Raw genomic sequence first — 6,000 nt, 5'->3', positions numbered from 1 at the left:
TCAGAAAATCCTGGATCCCGCCCTGAGTGTGATCTTTGTTGGATGATGAGTCCTAGCCCAAGTGAGAACGAGCCTCAACGAATAAGAACGCGAGCTCCATTGAAGGTAACGAACACGAATCCATAAGCTGCACATGTAACCATTTTAAACGTTAAAGCGAATATTTAAATAAGAATAAACGCAATGAAACTACATGTTGGCATACGGAAAACCTAGTTTTGAGCGAGCATTACTGGCGGAAAAGAGAGCAGCCAATCAGGTTTGTCTCGATTATTTTTTTGGCTTCACCGAGTTATGGGGACAAAATGGGCAAATCCTCTTTTCTAACATTTTTGCTCGTCTTACAGGATCTGCATCCATGACTCTTAGTTATTTAAATTTCTTTCAAGTTTTTCAATTTCATATGTTTGAAAAATAAATGATTTTCTCAACCTTTTATTTCTGTTCGTTCTTAGCAATTCCATGCCAATTCGATATATGCAGAGAAGAAATTACATGAAGGCGGAACTTTTTTTACTTACAGGTAGCTTATGAAGTTCGTGTTGTAAGTCGGTAAGAAAAGAATAGAATAAATATTAACACTGTTTACATCGATTCTGTTTGCGTGTTTACACCGAGAAACTCACTGTCGTTGTACCAACAACATTTTAGGAAAGGGGTGCTATGTTATACATGGAGTCTTCCTTTCTCAATTCGGACATTGAGCAACAACAAAGTTATTTTTATTCATTTTTGTCTCAATGATTACCCATTTTTTATAAATTTCACGCATCGACACCGCACGTGACGTCAGGTCGCGTAAGAATTCTGGGTATTTTTTTCTCTCGATAGCAGAAAATGTGCTACCTGTAATACTCTATATACATTGATCTACCACCATGTAAAATTTGATCCCAATCGGCCTGAACTCATATAAATATAAATATATTGGCCTTGGTTTTTGAGGGAAAAATTCGATGAAAGACGAAAATGCACTATTAGTTTGTCTTTCATATTCGCTCGCAAAATTATCTTGTTTGCTGTTAAGCGTATTTGACTGATATACTATATCAGTTCTCAGAAAAGCTATTTTTTCTCTCTTATCTATTCCTGAATTGAAAATTGTCGCTACTGATAACGCCTAAACTCTTTGAATACAAGTTAACGTTACAGGAGAATATTTTGTTTCCGTCCAAGTTAGCTTCGTTTTAAGTATAATTGTTAATTTCATATTTCATCTCTGGTAAGTTTAAAATCTTAAAAAAAATAGGTAGTTCATATATTCTGTTTAGAATAGATAGATATTCTATTAGACTTCCTTTCTTCTATTTCTGAAACTAGTGAATTCATTCGAAACGAATGAGTATTAAACACAGACATTTATACATCATTAGATACAGTATACTAAAGAGTGAAATCTAACACTGTGGACGTGACCTTCGTCTTAGATACGAGTATGTAAAAACTATATATTTTAATTTTTGAGGCCATTAGTGAATATGTATATGTTTATATATATAAGTAATTGTTATGGAAGTAATAGTTTTGAATGTATTTATTGTTTAACATACGACACTCTAAAATATGATTAAACCAATTCCATGACTGAAGGATCCGGGCAAAAGGACGATGACAGAAAAGGCTCGAGTATACATCAACCACATAGCTTCCTATCCTAACTATATACAAAACTATATGAACTGACTGACATAACGTAAAGGAGTATTTCTGGTTGACGGAAAATTGAAATTTGACATGATTGTAGCTTTTCGGAACTAACCGACAGGAAAATTCCCAAAAATGAATATTTTTAGTTTTTAGGGGGTCTAAAGAGGTGATGAAATCCCCCATGTTATTTAAATGGGCTTTTTTTGGGGGGGGGACCTATAATCTCATATTTTAGGTACTTGGAATTGGAATAAAAACTTGAAATTTGGTATGGTTGTATCTTTTCGTTAGCATTACTTAAGTAAATCACCAAAAATAAAAATGTCCAACTTTAGAGTGGTTGCATAGGGAACTGAACACAATATTTAGGCACTTCCGGCAGGATCAGAACGATGAAATTTGGCATGATTGTAGCCTTCCGGTACTAATCCACAGGGAAATTGCCAAAAGTTAATATTTTTAAGTTTCTAAAGAGTCTAAACGGAGGATGAAGAAATTCCCATGTTATGTAAATCGACCTTTCTTAGGGATACACAACCTTATCTTTTAGATACTTGAAATAGGAAAAGAAACTTGAAATTCCGTAGAATTGTGGGTTTAAGAGATACGAGACCGTAGGCCGAGCAAACGCTGGGTTTGGGGGCGGTGCCCCCAGTCAGCTGAAGGCTAGTAACTTTGACATACCCTAAACAAGATACAAGAAAAATTATATTGTTTACGTATACAAACATGTATAATCAGTTTGAATTGATTTAACTAAAGTACCAGACAGAAGTATTATCGTAGGTCTGAAAGGCTACGTAAAGCATGGGTCTACGCATTATCGGCTGTAGATAAGGTGACTATACATTGCGATTAATCGGGATTGTCCCGTTTGAAAATAGAGTTTATTACCATTACAAAAGATTATAATTAAATTTTATCATAATATACCGTAATTGTATATCTGTTGTGTAACATGACTTTATTGTTTCCATCTTTAAAATACATAGTGTTTTGTATCACATTTTCATTATGTACTACTGTTTTACTGATTTATTTATTAATTTATTCCAAATTAAATTCTTGTTGCGACTTATTTATTTGAATGTCTCACTTTTATCATCTAAAATTATAGTCACCCTAGTTATAGACTAAAGGCGCCGATTTCTCTGTAAATTTGGGGGGGGGGGGGCATTCAGATGCAGAAGGTATATATATGAAGATTTTAAGACAAATTGCACTCAAATTATGCCAAATATTGTATATTCATAAATACAATAGGGGGACACCTGATCTTTGGGGGACCGTGCCCCTTTGGCCCTCCCAGGATCGGCTCCCTTGTTACAGACAAAAGAGAGTATTCGAAATTAAATCTTCCAGTTTTACGTCTTACGGTTATGCCAGCTAGGCTAAAGGAGACGGTGATGATGAGAAATGAATGAAATGATGAAAGTGGGAAGAAACGGGAGAATCCCGAGAAAACCCACGCACGCGGTTTTTGTCCACCACAAATCTCACTTAGCACGAGCTGAGATCGAAACAAGAATCCCATGCATCATAGATGAACGCTTTACCACTAAGCCATCACGGCCCCAAGAAAGTACCTGAATGTGTAATACACCTTATAGGAAATTCAGACACCAAGTTTAAATCTTTTTGACATCTAGAATCTTTCGCTTAGCACTATAGACAAATATGGCATACCATAAAATCACAAAGAGCTTGATCGACAACAGCTAACTTCAATCAGATTTTGGGGCCACGGTGGCTCAATGATAGAGCGGTCATCTCTCGCTCACAGATGTCCGTGGTTTTATCCCAGCTCCCGCCAAGTGGACTTTCTGATGGACAAACAAGGTATGCGTGGGTTTTGTCGGGGTTACACCGTTTCGTCCTTTCATCCATCTCATCATCAAGGGCGGATTAAGGCTTTTGGGGCATTGGAGCCGACTATTTCAAGAAGGCCCTATGTTACGAATAATTGCAGCGCATCAATTTTCTTTGTTGCCTTCCATAGCCTAATAGGCTTATCGAAACACCGAGAACTATGCTGTAATATTTTAATGTGCTCCAAGTTTACAATAATGAGTTTTATTACATTCATTATTAACAGTTAAATGTTCAAATACTGCTGTGTAACACACAAATGCCAAATACAAGCCAAATAGTCAATAGTCCCTGTAAAAACACTAATAGAGTAAAAGAGATTTGGGAAACCTTCTAGATTTGCTCTAAGTAATGACAGAGATATTTCAAAGGAATTGTCACCACAAGCTAATAATTTGGTTTGTAATAGAGACCCAAAGTAGCTAACTCCCTTACAAAATAAGTATCGTGAAGACGCTGGTGGAAAAAAAAAATAATTCTAGCGATACCGCGAGCATAGCGAGCGAAAAAAAAAATTTGCATAAACCTGAAGCCTATAATATAATAAGTTGATTGCTATATTTTAGTATGAAAGAGAGATATTTTTGGGGCCCCATGAGCATGGGGGCCCTGGAGTCTGGTCTCCATTGGCTCCGCCCTTAATTCGCTCCTGCTCATCATTACCGTCTTCCTTAGCATCGGTGCAAAGGTAATCGTGGGGCTTTAAACTCAAAAAGTAGACCTAAAATAAAATAAAAATAACATTTAAGGCAAATATTGGCTCAGCGATTGATTTATCCAGGATATGTTAGCAAGGGAAATTATTATCGGAAAAGTACGCTGTATTCTTAGTCGGAATGCACAACAGTACATGATCATTTTTCTTCATGTTTAGCGATTTGTTTAGTTCCTTCCCGTACTGTCTAATGATTCTCCTGCACTTGCTAACATATTTTCTATTTAATATCTTTAGCAGAAGAGGAGTTACCACTCAGATTAATCTTCGCTGAAAGGAATATTTAGATTTTATGAATTTTATTAGTAGTTCTCTTCGCGATATTTGAAATGCTGAAATGATACCGTAATTTTCGTGTATCATTTCAGCGACTTTGAAATTAAACAATCATGAACCACAGTCTATTACTACGAATATGTAGACAGATCGTCTGGTGACTGTCTACAATTTCAACAATGTGTGTTCACCGTGTACAAAGTTTCAGTTTGTGTTTACTTGTATTTTCCTGTATACACAGAGAAAAATCGCATATGGTGTACGTAGAAAACGTAGATTACATGCAAAAATCCTGTAGTTTTTGGACTTAAGGTATAACTATAAATAACAGCCTACAGCAGCGTTTCCCAACCTTTCTCAACTTGCGGCACACTGCAGGTGTAACATGAATTCTCGCGGCACACTCATAGATATTATTATTATTATTATTATTATTATTATTAGTAGTAGTAGTAGTAGTAGTAGTAGTAGTAGTAGTAGTAGTAGTAGTAGTAGTAGTAGTAGTAGTAGTAGTAGTAGTAGTAGTAGTAGTATTAGTATTAGTATTAGTATTTGTAAATGTAAAATACAGTGGTATTTTTTTCTGTGATTACTGATATCCTTTTCACAGAGAAGAAAGCTCGATCACTGGTTTTCCCCCCGTGGTAAGTATTTATGCTTATTTTTCATTCTAATTTAAAAATGGAAAATAATTGCAATGAAATAAAAAGAACTCATGTTTTTAAAAATACACTTTCTTTTTCGAAAACTGTATCCAACCTTTCACTAAGAACGAAGATCAATAAATAAGGAACGAACAAACAAATCTCTTTTACTTAAAAAACACAAATGTAGGTAATTTGTATGCATGTTTGCTTTGCAAAAGGATTGAATGATATTTTAAAATTTCAAGTTACGAAATAGTCTGCAACAATAAAGAAGGAATAATGGTCATAACAATGACAACAAATACTTTTTTCAATATCAAAAATGTACAGAAAAGTAACACAGCATGAAACTTAAAATTGTAGATTTATAGTAGAGGTTCATAGTAATGTGAAATACAAATATACATTGTTTCCAATGTCTTGCAATTTGATTGCTATAAAATTAATAATTTTGTTTCGATCTCCTCGCGGCACACCACTGTGCCGCGGCACACCGATTGGGAAACGCTGGCCTACAGCAAACGTACACTGAGAAAAATCCGTTCTCCGGACAGCGGTATATTGTACGAATATACGGAATCCTCTTGCTTACTACAGAAATCAGTATGGAGCATACGTTACCCGTATGCTAAGGTGCTGCCCTTAGATGTTACATCATGCCGTTGCAGGATGTCTGATATCTAACAGTCTTCCTTATATTACATACATATATGTATGTTACCTTCGTCAGCTAAATGTTATATACGTCAATTTGTATGTGAGATCCTGACCGCCTATATTGTTTCATACGGAAAGTACGTACAGATGGAACACTTATACAGAAATTATTATCAAACATGCGTTTTC

General features: G+C 35.4%; 1 protein-coding gene across 1 annotated transcript in view; it reads left to right on the top strand.

The window, feature by feature from the left end:
- The first annotated feature begins 1,133 nt into the window (after nt 1–1,133).
- LOC145683809 (uncharacterized) overlaps nt 1,134–6,000 on the top strand; it is a 44,809-nt gene continuing 39,942 nt past the window's right edge. The window contains exon 1 of the mRNA XM_081755399.1: nt 1,134–1,222. The gene's annotated coding sequence lies outside the window, so the exon portion shown is untranslated. The remainder of the gene's footprint in view (nt 1,223–6,000) is intronic.

This window comes from Thermobia domestica, chromosome 4, assembly GCF_964235325.1.
Source record: "Thermobia domestica chromosome 4, izTheDome1.hap1.1, whole genome shotgun sequence".
Classification (NCBI taxonomy): domain Eukaryota; kingdom Metazoa; phylum Arthropoda; class Insecta; order Zygentoma; family Lepismatidae; genus Thermobia; species Thermobia domestica.
Note: the sequence above shows the minus strand (reverse complement) of the source record. Positions and strands in the feature narration are given on the sequence as shown.